This window comes from Pristiophorus japonicus, chromosome 6, assembly GCF_044704955.1.
Source record: "Pristiophorus japonicus isolate sPriJap1 chromosome 6, sPriJap1.hap1, whole genome shotgun sequence".
NCBI lineage: Eukaryota > Metazoa > Chordata > Chondrichthyes > Pristiophoridae > Pristiophorus > Pristiophorus japonicus.
This window is the reverse complement of record NC_091982.1, coordinates 18,429,544-18,446,355: the sequence shown is the minus strand read 5'-3', so window position 1 is coordinate 18,446,355 and position 16,812 is coordinate 18,429,544. Positions and strand designations below refer to the sequence as shown.

Here is a 16,812-nt window from a genome sequence, read left to right as displayed (position 1 = left end):
GGCCTGAAAAGAACCCGACGCTTAGAACGACAATGCCGTGGTGACTTTAACCTCGACGGACAGTGCAGTACTGATGGTGCTGGCAGGCTGCAGATCTCACCTTATGAGCTGGCATACCTCAGTGATAACTTCTTTGTGGAAGCGCAGTCTCTGAAGGCAGGTGGTGTCGGGCAAGTCGAGGTAAGACTGCTTCTTCCTGTACTTGCGGGGGTGTAACGTCTGGTCCTCCTCATCAGTCTGGCACATCTTACATTGGGCACATAATGCTGTGGAGCGTACCTTCGGCCATCGCGAGTCTGCAGCATGTAATTGGTCATCAAGAGAGGGTGAGAAAGGACAGGCCCCATTGCATTAGCTATCTGTTTTCTACCAATTGGTCACAAACAATGAATGTCCCGACGAAGACACCTATTAAATTCCAATTGTTCACAGTATGGTAAAGATGTTTGTACAGATGTTTACATCACCTCCAGAGTACATCCGAACTCCCCCGAGATTGAAGCAGAGCAGCCTTTTAAATGATGCGATATGTGATGTAGAACATGGCATCCATAACGCTGTGATTAACATAGAAACATAGAAAATAAATGCAGGAGTACGTCATTCGGCCGTTCGAGCCTGCACCACCATTCAATATGATCATGGCTGATCATGCAACTTTAGTACCCCATTCCTGCTTTCTCTCCATACCCCTTGATCCTTTTAGCTGTAAGGGCCACATCTAACTACCTTTTGAATATATCGAACAAACTGGCCTTAACAACTTTCTGTGGCAGAGAATTCCACCGGTTCACAATTCTCTGAGTGAAGAAGTTTCTCCTCATCTCGGTCCTAAATGGCTTACCCATTATCCTTCGACTGTGACCCCTGGTTCTGGACTTCCCCAACATCAGGAACATTCTTCCTGCATCTAACCTGTCCAATCACGTCAGAATTTTATATGTTTCTATGAGATCCCCTCTCATTCTTCTAAATTCCAGTGAATATAAGCCTAGTCGATCCAGTTTTTCTTCATATGTCATTCCTGCCATCCCGGGAATCAGTCTGGTGAACCTTCGCTGCACTCCCTCAATAGCAAGAATGTCCTTCCTCAGATTAGGAGACCAAAACTGTACACAATATTCAAGGTGTGGCCTCACCAAGGCCCTGTACAACTGCACCTATACTCAAATCCTCTCGCTGTGAAGGCCAACATGTCGTTTGCCTTCTTCACCGCCTGCTGTACCTGCATGCCAACTTTCAATGACTGATGTACCATGACACCCAGGTCTCGTTGCACCTCCCCTTTTCCTAATCTATTAGTTCGTTCCACTTTTACCGGGCGGTTTTTTGGGCAAGCGATAATGTGGGTGATATGTGTGCGAGGTGGTGAAAGTGACGCTGGGCGATCTCCTGGCCGTTAAGTTTTGGCAAATGTGATCGTTACGACAAAAAAAAGTGGGTGGTCGGTATTATTGAATCTTGCCGTTAATTCCGTGCGGAAACTAACGCTGGGCAATATTATGGGCATTGATTTCGCCCATTCTGATGATTCCCCCCCAAAAAAGTGGCCGTTACGCATTTGGAGAAAGTAACGCTCGCCGATAAGTTTCCGAAAAATGCCCGTCAGTTTCCATTTTGTGGCTAAATGGGCGATATATGGGTGTTATACGTCATTTCAGCGGTAAAATGGACGTTAAGTGGGCGTTAAGCATGCAAAAAAAGTGGAAAATCTAGCCCCTGGACTTGGATAGACAGAGCATAATTTCAAAGTTTGCAGATGACACGAAACTTGGAAATGTAGTAAACAGTGAGGAGGATGGTAATGGACTTCAGGAGGACATAAGCCAGACTGGTGAAATGGGCAAACACATGGAAGATGAACTTTAACGTAGAGAAGTGTGAAGTGATTCATTTTGGTTGGAAGAATGAGGAGAGGCAGTCGAAACTAAAAGGTACAATTTTAATGGAGATGCAGGAACAGAGAAACCTGGGGATATATGTACACAGGTCTTTAAAGATGGCAGGACAAGTTGAGAAGTCTGTCGAAAAAGCATACGAGATCCTTGGTTTTATAAATAGAGGCAGAGAGTACAAATGCAAGGAATTAAGACTAAACCTTTATAAAACACTGATCAGACCCCAGCTGGAGTGTTGTGGCCAACTCTGGGCACCACACTTTAAGAAGGATGTCAAGGTCTTAGAGAGGGGTAGAGGAGATTTATAAGAAAGGTACCTGGAACGAAAGACCAGTTAAGTGGAGAGACTAGAGAAACTGCAGTTGTTCCCCTTAAGAGTAGGGAACGTTAAGGGGAAATTTCATACAGGTGTTCAAAATCTTGAAGGGTTTTGGTAGAGTAAATAAGGCCAAATTATTTCCACTGACATAAGGGATGGCAACCAGAGGATATAGGTTTAAGATAATTGGCAAAAGAACCAAAGGCGACATGAGGATTTTTTTTAACACACTGAGTTGTTATGATCTGGAATGCAGTGCTTGAAAGGGTGGTGGAAGCAGATTCAACTTTTAAAGAGGAATTGAAAAATTTGCAGGGATGGCAGGCATGATGGGGTGAATGGCCTCCTTTTATGCTGTATCATTCTGTGATTTTATGAAATTGTGAGGGCCAAGGAGCCTCACATATTGGGCCTTGGACCTCATTACTGTCATGTTTGTAACCTTCATATAACTATAACCTTTATGTAACAACACAGTACACTGTATATACCTGAGTAATGCACACCTTGACCACAGGGGGTGAACTTGTGGGAGACACTCCTCACCTGGTCATCCAGGTATATAAAGGGAGGTCCCACGCAGGGACAGCACTTCTTGGTCCTGGGAATAAAGGTTCAGGTCACGTAGTGACCTTGTCTGCAGTACATGCCTCGTGTGATTCTATTGTAAGGTGTAAGGACACTACATTTGGCGACGAGAAACGGGAATCAACAACCTACGAGGATGGCCATCTGTAGCACAGAGGAACGGGACTGTATTGGTGAGGACTCGGGCAATTTCGTTGAGAGGCTCCAGCAGAGCTTTGTCACGAAGGACTGGCTGGGAGAGGAAGCGGCTGGCCAACGAAGGGCGCATCTACTGACCAGCTGTGGATCCAAGATGTATGCACTGATGAAAGACCTGCTCGCACCCGAGAAGCCGGCGGACAAGTCCTTTGAAGAGCTCAGCACTCTGATTGGTAAGCATCTCAAACCGGCGAGCAGTATCCTCATGGCCTGGCACCGGTTCTATACACACCAGCGTCAGGAGGGACAAAGCATATCGGACTTCGTTGCGGACCTTCGGCGTTTGGCCAGCCTCTGTAAGTTCACAGACGCCTGCAGGGGGAAGATGTAAAGGGATTTCTTCATTGAGGGCATTGGTCATGCCGGGATTTTCAGGAAGCTTATTGAGACGAAGGACTTGACTTTGGAAAGGGCAATGCTGATAGCTCAGACCTTCATGGCAGGGGAAGAGGAGACCAAGATAATTCACGCGCGCAGCCCTGGTTCCAACGTGGCGATGGACCAGGGAGTTAACATTGTAAATGAGACACAGAACCCCGCAGGCAGGCAAGGACAATTTGACACTGCCCAGACAGCAACAGGCTCTACAGTGGGCCAGCAACAGAGACAATGGCAGGGGGATCGCCAATTCACGCCATCACAAGGGACAATGCATCCCGGGATGGGACCATTGACACTCAGCAACAGAGCGCTCAGGAGTAATCAAAGAGACAATCAGAGAGGAATGCCTGTTAACAGTTCCTTTGTTCATAGAAACATAGAAACATAGAAAATAGGTGCAGGAGTAGGCCATTCGGCCCTTCTAGCCTGCACCGCCATTCAATGAGCTCATGGCTGAACATGCAACTTCAGTACCCCAATCCTGCTTTCTCGCCATACTCCTTGATCCCCCTAGTAGTAAGGACTTCATCTAACTCCTTTTTGAATATATTTAGTGAATTGGCCTCAACAACTTTCTGTGGTAGAGAATTCCACAGGTTCACCACTCTCTGGGTGAAGAAGTTTCTCCTCATCTCGGTCCTAAATGGCTTACCCCTTATCAAAAAACTGTGACCCTGGTTCTGGACTTCCCCAACATTGGGAACATTCTTCCTGCATCTAACCTGTCTAAACCCATCAGAATTTTAAACGTTTCTATGAGGTCCCCTCTCATTCTTCTGAACTCCAGTGAATACAAGCCCAGTTGATCCAGTCTTTCTTGATAGGTCAGTCCCGCCATCCCGGGAATCAGTCTGGTGAACCTTCGCTGCACTCCCTCAATAGCAAGAATGTCCTTCCTCAGGTTAGGAGACCAAAACTGTACATAATACTCCAGGTGTGGCCTCACCAAGGCCCTGTACAACTGTAGCAACACCTCCCTGTCCCTTTACTCAAATCCCCTCGCTATGAAGGCCAACATGCCATTTGCTTTCTTAACTGCCTGCTGTACCTGCATGCCAACCTTCAATGACTGATGTACCATGACACCCAGGTCTCGTTGCACCTCCCCTTTTCCTAATCTGTCACCATTCAGATAATAGTCTGTCTCTCTGTTTTTACCACCAAAGTGGATAACCTCACATTTATCCACATTATACTTCATCTGCCATGCATTTGCCCACTCACCTAACCTATCCAAGTCGCTCTGCAGCCTCATAGCATCCTCCTCGCAGCTCACACTGCCACCCAACTTAGTGTCATCCGCAAATTTGGAGATACTACATTTAATCCCTTCGTCTAAATCATTAATGTACAATGTAAACAGCTGGGGCCCCAGCACAGAACCTTGCAGTACCCCACTAGTCACTGCCTGCCATTCTGAAAAGTACCCATTTACTCCTACTCTTTGCTTCCTGTCTGACAACCAGTTCTCAATCCATATCAGCACACTACCCCCAATCCCATGTGCTTTAACTTTGCACATTAATCTCTTGTGTGGGACCTTGTCGAAATCCTTCTGAAAGTCCAAATATACCACATCAACTGGTTCTCCCTTGTCCACTCTACTGGAAACATCCTCAAAAAACTCCAGAAGATTTGTAAAGCATGATTTTCCTTTCACAAATCCATGCTGACTTGGACCTATCATGTCACCTCTTTCCAAAGCGCTGCTATGACATCCTTAATAATTGATTCCATCATTTTACCCACTACCGATGTCAGGCTGACCGGTCTATAATTCCCTATTTTCTCTCTCCCTCCTTTTTTAAAAAGTGGGGTTACATTGGCTACCCTCCACTCCATAGGAACTGATCCAGAGTCAATGGAATGTTGGAAAATGACTGTCAATGCATCCGCTATTTCCAAGGCCACCTCCTTAAGTACTCTGGGATGCAGTCCATCAGGCCCTGGGGATTTATCGGCCTTCAATCCCATCAATTTCCCCAACACAATTTCCCAACTAATAAGGATTTCCCTCAGTTCCTGCTCCTTACTAGACCCTCTGACCCCTTTTATATCCGGAAGGTTGTTTGTGTCCTCCTTAGTGAATACCGAACCAAAGTACTTGTTCAATTGGTCTGCCATTTCTTTGTTCCCCGTTATGACTTCCCCTGATTCTGACTGCAGGGGACCTACGTTTGTCTTTACTAACCTTTTTCTCTTTACATATCTATAGAAACTTTTGCAATCCGTCTTAATGTTCCCTACAAGCTTCTTCTCATACTCCATTTTCCCTTCCCTAATCAAACCCTTTGTCCTCCTCTGCTGAGTTCTGAATTTCTCCCAGTCCCCGGGTTCGCTGCTATTTCTGGCCAATTTGTATGCCACTTTCTTGGCTTTAATACTATCCCTGATTTCTCTTGATAGCCACGGTTGAGCCACCTTCCCTTTTTTATTTTTACACCAGACAGGGATGTACAATTGTTGTAGTTCATCCATGCGGTCTCTAAATGTCTGCCATTGCCCATCCACAGTCAATCCCTTCAGTATCATTCGCCAATCTATCCTAGCCAATTCACGCCTCATACCTTCAAAGTTCCCCTTCTTTAAGTTCTGGACCATGACCTCTGAATTAACTGTTTCATTCTGGTGCAGAATTCCACCATATTATGGTCACTCTTCCCCAAGGGGCCTCGCACAACGAGATTGCTAATTAATCCTCTCTCATTACACAACACCCAGTCTAAGATGGCCTCCCCCCTAGTTGGTTCCTCGACATATTGGTCAAGAAAACCATCCCTTATGCACTCCAGGACACAACAATCTCAGCTCATGCTGGAGGTGCGGTGGCAGACATGCTGCGAAAACCTGTAGGTTTCAACAACTTATCTGTAGAAAATGTAACTTCAGTGGACATCTGGCCAGAATGTGCAGAAAGCCTGTAGCGAGGCTAGTTTACGAGGCAGAGGAACCAGACGAAGGTCTGCAAGGCAAGGTGATGCTTGGGGCAAAGCTATGGACACTGAAGTCCAGCGGGTTCATGTGGCAGACGTCCACAGCTCATACATCAAAACGCCACCTATTAAATGGCATCCCGGTACGCATGGAGCTGGACACAGGAGCCAGCCAGTCACTTATGAGTGCCCAACAATTTGAAAAACTATGGCCACTCAAAGCTAACAGGCCCAAACTGGAACGCATTGACACGCAGCTACGGACGTACACCAGAGAGATCATCCCAGTACTAGGCAGTGCAAATTTGGTGGTCACACACAATGGATCGGAGAACCGGCTGCCACTCTGGATTGTCCCAGGGAATGGTCCCGTTCTCTTGGGGAGGAGCTGGCTAGCCGAGATGAACTGGAAATGGGGGGATGTGCACGCCATTTCATCTGTGGAGCGAAGTTCATGCTCACAGGTCCTACAGAAATTCGAGCCACTTTTTCAACCAGGTGTCAGGACCTTTAAGGGCACCAAAGTAGTGATACGCATCACCCCAGATGCCAGACCAGTGCACCACAAAGCCAGAGCCGTGCCATATGTGATGCGTGAGAAAATTGAGAGTGAGTTGGACAGGCTGCTAAGAGAGGGCATAATTTCGCCTGTTGAATTCAGTGACTGGGCAAGCCCTATCGTTCCTGTCCTTAAAGCGGATGGCTCGGTCAGGATTTGTGGCGACTACAAGGCCACCATCAACCGAGTGTCACTAGAAGATCAATACCCGCTTCTGAGAGTGGAGGATCTTTTTGCCATGCTGGCAGGTGGCAAGCTGTTCACCAAGTTGGACCTCACTTCAGCCTACATGACTCAGGAACTGGCTGAAGAATCCAAGCTTCTGACCACCATCACGACGCACAAGGGGCTGTTTGTTTACAACAGGTGTCCATTTGGCATTCGTTCAGCGGCCGCTATCTTCCAGAGGAACATGGAAAGCTTGCTTAAATCCATCGCTGGAACAATCGTATTCCAAGATGACATCCTTATCACTGGTTGAGACACCGAGGAACACCTCCACAACCTGGAGGTGCTACGTCGACTGGACTGGGTAGGCCTGCGACTAAAGAAGTCCAAGTGTGTGTTTTTGGCCCCAGAGGTCGAGTTTTTGGGCAGGAGGGTTGCTGCAGACGGGATCCGGCCTACCGAATCCAAAACAGAGGCGATCCATCACGCGCCCCAGGCCCGGCAACACATTGGAGTTGCGGTCATTTCTGGGACTATTGAACTACTTCCTGAACTTTCTGCCGAACTTAAGCACATTGTTGGAGCCGATGCACGTGCTCCTGCGTAAGGGTTGTGAATGGTTTTGGGGGGACTGTCAAGAACGGGCTTTCAATCGGGCGCGGAATCTGCTCTATTCTAACAAGCTGTTGACCCTGTACAACCCCTGTAAGAAACTGGTTTTGACATGTGATGCATCATCCTATGGGGTTGAGTGTGTGTTGCAGCAGAGTAATGATGAGGGTCAACTCCAACCTGTGGCTTATGCCTCCAGGTCGTTCTCCCAGGCAGAACGGGGATATGGGATGGTTGAAAAGGAAGCACTCGCATGTGTCTACGGGGTGAAAAAGATGCACCAGTACCTTTTTGGCATGAGGTTCGAGTTAGAAACGGACCACAAACCATTACCATCCCTGTTGTCCGACAGCAAGGCTGTCAATGCCAATGTGTCAGCTCGCATACAGCGATGGGCCCTCACGCTGGCTGCGTATGACTACACCATATGGCACTGGCCAGGCACCGAAAAGTGCGCTGATGCGCTCAGCAGGCTCCCACTGGCGACCACCGAGGGGGTGTCGGAACAAAGCACGGAGATGGTCATGGCCATTGAGGCTTTCGACACCGCAGGCTTCCCCATCACAGCCCGCCAGATCAAAATCTGGACCAATAGAGACCCCCTCCTATCCCTGATAAAGAAATGTGTCCTGACTGGGGATTGGGCGCCCGCACACTGAGCGTGTCCCGAGGAGGTCAGGCCGTTTCACAGACGGATGGGCGAGCTCTCCATCCATGCCGACTGCCTGCTATGCAGCCGGGTAGTCATGCCCCAGAAAGGAAGGGAAGGATGAATCAGGGAACTCCACAGCGAGCACCCAGGCATCGTGCTAATGAAGGCCATTGCCCGGTCACATGTATGGTGGCCGGGAATTGACTCAGACCTGGAACACTGGGTTCGCAGATGCAAGACGTGTTCTCAGCTGGGAAATGCCCCCAGGGAGGCCCCACTCAGCCCGTGGCCCTGGCCCACCATGCCATGATCACGTATTCACGTAGACTACGCGGGCCCGTTAATGGGAAAAATGTTCCTGATTGTTGTCGATGCATACTCGAAATGGATCGAATGCATCATATTGAATTCGTGCACGAAATCCACCACCGTGGAAAGTCTGCATACGGTCTTTGCGACCCACGGTTTGCCGGACATCCTGGTTAGCGATAATGGCCCGTGTTTCACTAGCTATGGATTCCAGGAGTTTATGTCAGGTAATGGTATCAAACACGTCAGGACAGCACCGTTCAAGCCGGCTTCCAATGGCCAGGCGGAACGTGCGGTTCAAATCATAAAACAGGGCATGCTCCGGATTCAAGGACCCTCCCTTCAGTACCGCCTATCGCGCCTCCTGCTTGTTGTGTATACATGCCTGTTTACTGTGTGATGTCTGTAACACTGTATGCAACATTGAATGTGCCCTTGTACTGTATACACCTTACCGGTACACTAGAGGGTGCTGTTGCTGGAGACCCAGATAACCCAGTATAAAAAGGAACACACAGCTTGTTGGCAGGCACTCAGGAGCTGCTAATAAAAGACTGCAGGTCTGCAGAGTTCAAGCACCATATCCTGCCTCGTGGAGTCATTACTAAAGGTGCCTACATACTGGCAACAGGAATACGAGATCACGAACTACACGCTCAACATGTCTAACCTCAGCAACTTTCACCAATTTACAGAGGGGGAAGATTGGGACGATTTTGTGGAAAGATTGGAACACTTCTTTATAGCCAACGACCTGGACGGGGACACACCGGCTCCACTACCGAACAAACGCAGGGCCATCCTGCTTAGCAGTTGTGGGCCCACCATCTACGGTCACGTCAGGGACTTACTAGCCCCAGAGAAGACAGCCACCAAGAGCTATGAGGAACTTGTAACAATCATACAGGAACAACTAAAACCGAAAGAAAGCATCCTCACAGCCAGGCACCGGTTCTACACTTACCGGCGACCTGAGGGCCAAGAAATTGCCAAGTATGCTGCACACTTAAGAAGACTAGCTGCACCGTGTGAGTTTGGCAACCACCTTAATGAAGCACTAAGGGACATATTTGTCATCGGAATCGACCACGAAGGCCTCCTACACAAATTGCTCTCGGCTGACACTACAGTTACCCTGCAGAAAGCAATTCAAGTGAGCCAGGCCTACATGGTTTCGGCCAGCGACTCCAGGCGAATACTGACCCAGGACTCTAAACCGGCGAGCGCAGTGCACCGCATGGACACTTCCAAAGGCAGAAATGCTGCCCCGAGTCCTGCAACGCTGAGTCCGCCACATGGGGCAAACCGGGTGGCCCCGTGCTGGCGCTGTGGAGGAAACCACAGGGCCCACCAGTGCCGCTACAAAGACTATGCATGCAAAGGCTGCAAAGAAAAGGGCACCTTCAGAGAATGTGCAGAAAAGGCTGTACTCACTGTGTCTTTGATGAGTTGGCTAATCACCGGGGCTCCGACACAGATGAAGATGAAGCTGCTCTAACCCTGGGAGAAGAGTATGGAATCTTTAGCCGCTCCACCGGAAGTTCTCCGTGGATGATGGAAGTGGACATCGATGGGGTCCCAGTCTCCATGGAGATCGACACAGGGGTGAGCCAGTCTGTGATGAGCCAAAAGACCTTTGAAAAAATTTGGAAGAATCCTGCCACTCGACCAAAACTGTCCCCTGATTAGGCAAAGCTGCTCTCCAAGGTAAAATCAAAATCGTTGGCAGTGTAGACATCCAGATCTCCCAGGGCAGCGTGTTGCACAAACCCCCCCTGTGGATTGTAGCTGGCGACGGTCCCACGCTGCTGGGCAGGAATTGGATGAACCGGGTCCACATCAGGCGAATTGGTGCTGTGGAAGAAAAGACCACCACAGCCTGCCTGCAGTAAGACCACAGAATGACTGCAGCACCACAAGCATGTGGAAGAAAAGAGCACCACAGCCTGCCTGCAACAAGACCACAAAATGGCTGCAGCAGACCTGCATTCAAAATGGCCTCCTCCATGCCACGGGTCAACATGGAGGAGCATCATGTGACATCGAGCGGCCAATCGGATTTGAAAGCTCCCTTAAAGGAGACCAGTAACCAAAAAAATTTAAAGGGGATGTTCCAACTATTTGAGTACACGGCCTTTAAAGCCAAAGATGCAATTAAAGGGTGCAAGTATGAAAATGTATGCAATGTAACCATGAGTTGTGATGCTGGTTTAACTAATGTGACTAATGAGATGAATGCAGGTCAGTAAGGTTAAGAACAAGTTTATTATGCTTAACAATAATGATAGAGATTGTGGAATGCCGAATGTAACCATGTCTGTTGAAACCATGACACCCAAAAGTGATGCTAGAATGTATAATGCAGGCTCGACTATGTGTGATCAGAGCCAAGGTGTCATGTATACCGGTCGGAATCTGCCAAAGGACATTGGGTCCTATAGGGACCATGCTGATGCCAATGGAATCCCCCTGTGGGAGACCCCCAGGTCCAGCAGGTTACCTGACCATGTAGCCTGGACCTTTGGAACGAATGTGATGCCCCTTGCAGGACACACACACAGGCAGTGGGAGCAGACCCACTACAGGGACAGTGGTCAATGAGCAGCCCAGCCACCACCAATGGCAACCTGCACCAGACCAGCCCTACAGCCCCTGGCCATCAGGGCCAACACCAGGAGCATGAGGCCATTACCCTTCAGCTTCCCTGGCAAACCCCGGGATGACCTGACCCTCATCCCCATTGGTGGACAGGGAGCCCACCCAGTCTTGTGGCCCTGCCCATAACTACCCACATCACAGTGTATACACACCACTGCTGCCGTGGCTACCTCCCCGAGGGATCCCACAACAGTGACACCCACTTGGTTTGTGTGTGAGGGAGGGGAAACGTACGAGGCCAGCCTCAAGCACAGGAGTCACACCTGGCAACCACACAACCCTCACCACAACCTCCCATAGCCCACCACTGATCACCTCCCCTGGTCATGACAACTAGGATATGAAAAATGCTCAGGGGGGGGGAGTATTGTTGTGTATGCATGCCTGTTTACTATGTGATGTCTGTAACACTGTATGCAACATTGAATGTGCCCTTGTACTGTACACACCTTACCGGTACACTAGAGGGTGCTGTTGCTGGAGACCCAGGGGTTACCTGCACACGGCAGGTAACCTAGTATGAAAAGGAACACACAGGAGCTGCCAATAAAAGACTGCAAGCCTGCAGAGATTAAGACCATTCCCTGCCTCGTGGAGTCATTACTAAAGGTGCCTACATACACTACACTGCTATAGGTCCCGCCCGCATTCGCTCATGGGTCTCGCCCGTGGAACTACTCATGAAACGCACGCTTAAAACGTGGCTGTCCCACATTCACTCAGACCTGTCAGACATTGTTGAGGGCAAGCGCTTATCCCAAATTGAGTGCCATGATCACAACTCAGTGGGGAGATGCATAGAAATTGATGACCCTGTATTTGTTCTCAATCATGCTTTGGGACCCAAGTGGCTTGAGGGTACTGTAATTGGCAAAGAGGGGAATAGGGTCATAGTGGTCAGACTTAACAATGGGCAGATATGCCGCAAACATCTGGACCAAGTAAAGAAAAGGTTCAGCATGGACACTGAGGAACCTGAGGAAGATCATGAGATGTCACCCACACCACTGCCAGTGAACGAGCAACAAGGACATTCAGCAGCATGCACAGTCCCTGCGGCCAGCCCGGACAGGCCGGAATCACCTCAGGTGACAGACACGCATGCCAAGGCCCAACCACCAGAGCCCCAACTGCGGCGCTCCACGAGAGAGCGTCGACCACCTGAAAATACTCAATCTTTGACACAAAGACGTGGGGGGGAGGTGATGTCATGTTTGTAACCTTCACATAACTGTAACCTTTATGTAACAACACTGTACACTGTATACACCTGAGTAATGCACATCTTGACCACAGGGGGTGAACTTGTGGGAGACACTCCTCACCTGGTCATCCAGGTATATAAAGGGAGGTCCAGAGTCATCACTTCTTGGTCCTGGGAATAAAGGTTCAGGTCATAGAGTGACCTTGTCTGCAGTACATGCCTCGTGTGATTCTATCGTAAGGTGTAAGGACACTACAATTACAATGAAGATGGTGCTGTGGGAGGAGACAGTACAAGGTAACTGCTCCAAATTTGGGCCACTGCTAGCTAGAATTCTCAATGTTGTGAGAATTCCTAGCCACAGCTTATCAGAGCATCGATCACAGCAGGAGTACGAGTGTGAAGGAGACAGCAGTGTTTTGCAGTGGGGAGGGGGGCGAGCCCAGTTGCACTGATTTTTGATAGCAAATGCTGACAAGTGGACACATGGTCAAAATTCTGATGATTAAATGTATGATTTCCCATGTGCTCTTACCTTCTGACTAAGTCCTGATCTTGTTAGTACCACTAATCCAAATAGCTACAGATTCCCTGTCATAATGGGAAGCAAAACCTGTTGTCAGAAATACTGATGGGAGATCAAAAAGAAATACAATCTCAAAAACACTTCACAAATATTGGCTACTTTAAAGTGCAGTTGACTGTTGTTATCTAAGCAACTAGAAATAACAAGATCCCATCATCAGCAATGAGGTAATCTGTTGTTAATCCCATGATCAGCAATGAAGTAATCTGTTTTTGGTAATATTGAATCAGGGAGGAACATTGACCAGGAGAATTCCACACATCTTCAAATAGTGCAATAGGACCTTTAATATCCACTTGAACAAGGAATATTACTACTGCATTGGATTGCCAGCCTGGTTCTGATGCAGGGTTTGATCCCACAACCTATTGTCTCAGAGATGAAAGTACTACCAACTGAGCCAAGCAGAGCACAAGCTACAAACAGGATGATCCTTATAGCACTTTTTGTTTTTGGGTGACTGCACATGAATTTTGCAATTTCCTCGCCCTTACCCAGTTTTGATTTTTTTTTTTGCAGCCAAGGATGAGGTTCGTTGTTTAAAATTTAGTTCCCTGTTCCCATACTCTATTAAGTCAAATAATTGTTTACAGAAACATACAAATCTTTTGTGTGGCAAATGCTTTCTGGAAATCCAAATATATGTCATCAACTGGTTCTCCTTTATCCACCTCTCCTTGTTACATCCTCAAAGAACTCCAGCAAATTTATCAAACATGATTTCTCTTTCATAAAACTATACTGACTTTGCTTGATTGCAATCTGATTTTCTAAATGTCCTGTTATTACTTCCTTAATGATGGACTCCAGCATTTTCCCAATGACAGATGTTAGGCTAACTGGTCTATAGTTTCCTGCTTTCTGTCTCCCTCCTTTCTTAAATAGAGGTATTACATTTGCAGTTTTCCAATCGATTGGGACCTCTTCAGAATTCAGGGAAGTTTGGTAGATTGCAACCAATGCATCCACTATCTCTGCAGCCACTTCTTTTAAGACCCTAGGATGCATGCCATCAGGTCCAGGGGACCTGTCTGCCTTTAGTCCCACTAGTTTGCCTAGTAATTTATCTCGAATGATAGTGATTGTTTTAAGTGCTCCCCCCACCCCCGGCCCCTGCAATAGCTCCTTGATTATCTATTATTGGAATGTTTTTAGTGTCCTCTACCGTGAAGATCGATACAAAATATTTGTTCAAAGTCTATGCCATTTCTGTTTCCCATGATTCATTCTCAAGTCCCATTCTCTAAGGGACCAACGTTTACTTTAGCGACTCGTTTCCTTTTTATATACCTGGTAGAAACTCTTACTGTCTGTTTTTATATTTCTTGCTAGTTTAGTCTCATAATCTGTCTTGTCGGTCTTTATAATTTTTTTTAGTCATTCTTTGCTTGTTTCTAAAAATTTCCCGATCCTCTGGCCTTCCACTGTCCTTCGCAACATTGTATGCCTTTGTTTTCAATTTGATACCATCCTTTACTTCCTTAGTTATCCAGGGATGGTTCATCCTTCTCTTAGCATCTTTATTTCTCACTGGAATAAATCTTTGCTTAGAGATATGAAATATCTTCTTAAATGTTTGCCACTGCGTTTCTAAGGTCTTACCCTTTAATATATTTTTCCAGTCCACTTTAACCAACTCTGCCTTCATACCTTTGTAATTACCTTTATTTAAGTTCAGGACACGAGAAAGAGGCCTAGTTTTCTCACCCTCAAACTGAATTTGAAATTCTATCTTCCGAAGAAGATCCTTCATTACAAGATCACTAATTAATCCAGACTCGTTACACATTACCAGATCTAAAATAGTTTGCTCCCTGGCTGGTTCCACATCGTATTGTTCTAAGAAACCATCCTGCATACACTCTATGAACTCTTTTTCAAGGTTACCATTTCTAATTTGATTTGTCCAATCAATATGAACATTAAAATCGCCCATGATTATTGATGTACCTTTCTTACAAGCCCCCATTATTTCTTGATTTCTGCTCTGTTTGGGGGCCTGTCGACCACTCCCACCAGTGACTTTTCCCCCTTATTACTTATCTAATTATTTAATTAAGTTAATTTCCCCTTATTACTTATCTAATTATTTAATTAAGTTAATCTAAGGGTTAAGTCATGACAGGAGAGCTCGGACACATGTTATGCTCCTCCTGTATTATGTGGGAAGTCAGGGACGCTTCCAGTGTCCCTAACGGCGACATATGCAGGAAGTGTATCTGGCTGCAGCTTCTGACAGAGCGCATTGTGGCACTGGAGCTGCGGATGGATTCACTCTGGAGCACGCATGATGCAGAGGATGTCGTGAATAGCATGTTTAGTGAGTTGGCCTTACCGCAGGTAAAGGTTACACAGCTAGATAGGGGATGGGTGACCAACAGGAACAGCAGTGGAAGGAAGGTAGTGCAGGGGTCCCCTGCGGTCATCCCACTGCAAAATAGATACACCGCTTTGGGTACTGTTGAGGGGATGACTCATCATGGGAGGGCAGCAGCAGCCAAGACCATGGCACCGTGGGTGGCTCTGCTGCACAGGAGGGCAGGAAAAAGAGTGGGAGAGCTATAGTGATAGGGGATTCTATTGTAAGGGGAATACATAGACGTTTCTGCGGCTGCAACCGAGACTCCAAGATGGTATGTTGCCTCCCTGGTGCAAGGGTCAAGGATGTCTCGGTGCAGAGGGAGGATAAACTGCCAGTTGTCGTGGTGCTTATAGGTACCAACGATATAGGTAAAAAAATGGGATGAGGTCCTACAAGACAAATTTAGGGAGCTAGGAGCTAAATTAAAAAGTAGGACCTCAAAAGTAGTAATCTCAAGATTATTACCAGTGCATAAAAACATAGAAACATAGAAAATAGGTGCAGAGTAGGCTATTCGGCCCTTCGAGCCTGCACCGCCATTCAATGAGTTCATGGCTGAACGTGCAACTTCAGTACCCCATTCCTGCTTTCTCGCCATACCCCTTGATCCCCCTAGGAGTACGGACTACATCTAACTCCTTTTTGAATATATTTAGTGAATTGGCCTCAACAACTTTCTGTGGTAGAGAATTCCACAGGTTCACCACTCTGGATGAAGAAGTTTCTCCTCATCTCGGTCCTAAATGGCTTACCCCTTATCCTTAGACTATGACCCCTGGTTCTGGATTTCCCCAACATTGGGAACATTCTTTCTGCATCTAACCTGTCTAAACCCGTCAGAATTTTAAACGTTTCTATGCAATCCCCTCTCATTCTTCTGAACTCCAGTGAATACAAGCCCAGTTGATCCAGTTTTTCTTGATATGTCAGTCCCGCCATCCCGGGAATCAGTCTGGTGAACCTTCGCTGCACTCCCTCAATAGCAAGAATGTCCTTCCTCAAGTTAGGAGACCAAAACTGTACACAATACTCCAGGTGTGGCCTCACCAAGGCCCTGTACAACTGTAGTAACATCTCCCTGCCCCTGTACTCAAATCCCCTCGCTATGAAGGCCAACATGCCATTTGCTTTCTTAACCGCCTGCTGTACCTGCATGCCAACCTTCAATGACTGATGTACCATGACACCCAGGTCTCATTGCACCTTCCCTTTTCCTAATCTGTCATCATTCAGATAATAGTCTGTCTCTCTGTTTTTACCACCAAAGTGGATAACCTCACATTTATCCACATTATACTGCATCTGCCATGCATTTGCCCACTCACCTAACCGATGCAAGTCATTCTGCAGCCTCATAGCATCCTCCTTGCAGCTCACACTGCCAC

General features: G+C 47.3%; 1 protein-coding gene across 2 annotated transcripts in view; it reads right to left on the bottom strand.

Moving 5' to 3' along the window:
• Positions 1 to 16,812, bottom strand: part of mcts1 (MCTS1 re-initiation and release factor) — a 64,575-nt gene that overhangs the window by 25,934 nt on the left and 21,829 nt on the right. Inside the window, exon 2 of one of the 2 annotated variants that reach the window (XM_070882666.1) lies at positions 13,015 to 13,070. The exons of the other annotated variant lie outside the window; for it this stretch is intronic. The gene's annotated coding sequence lies outside the window, so the exon portion shown is untranslated. The remainder of the gene's footprint in view (positions 1 to 13,014; positions 13,071 to 16,812) is intronic. 2 annotated transcript variants of the gene reach the window in all.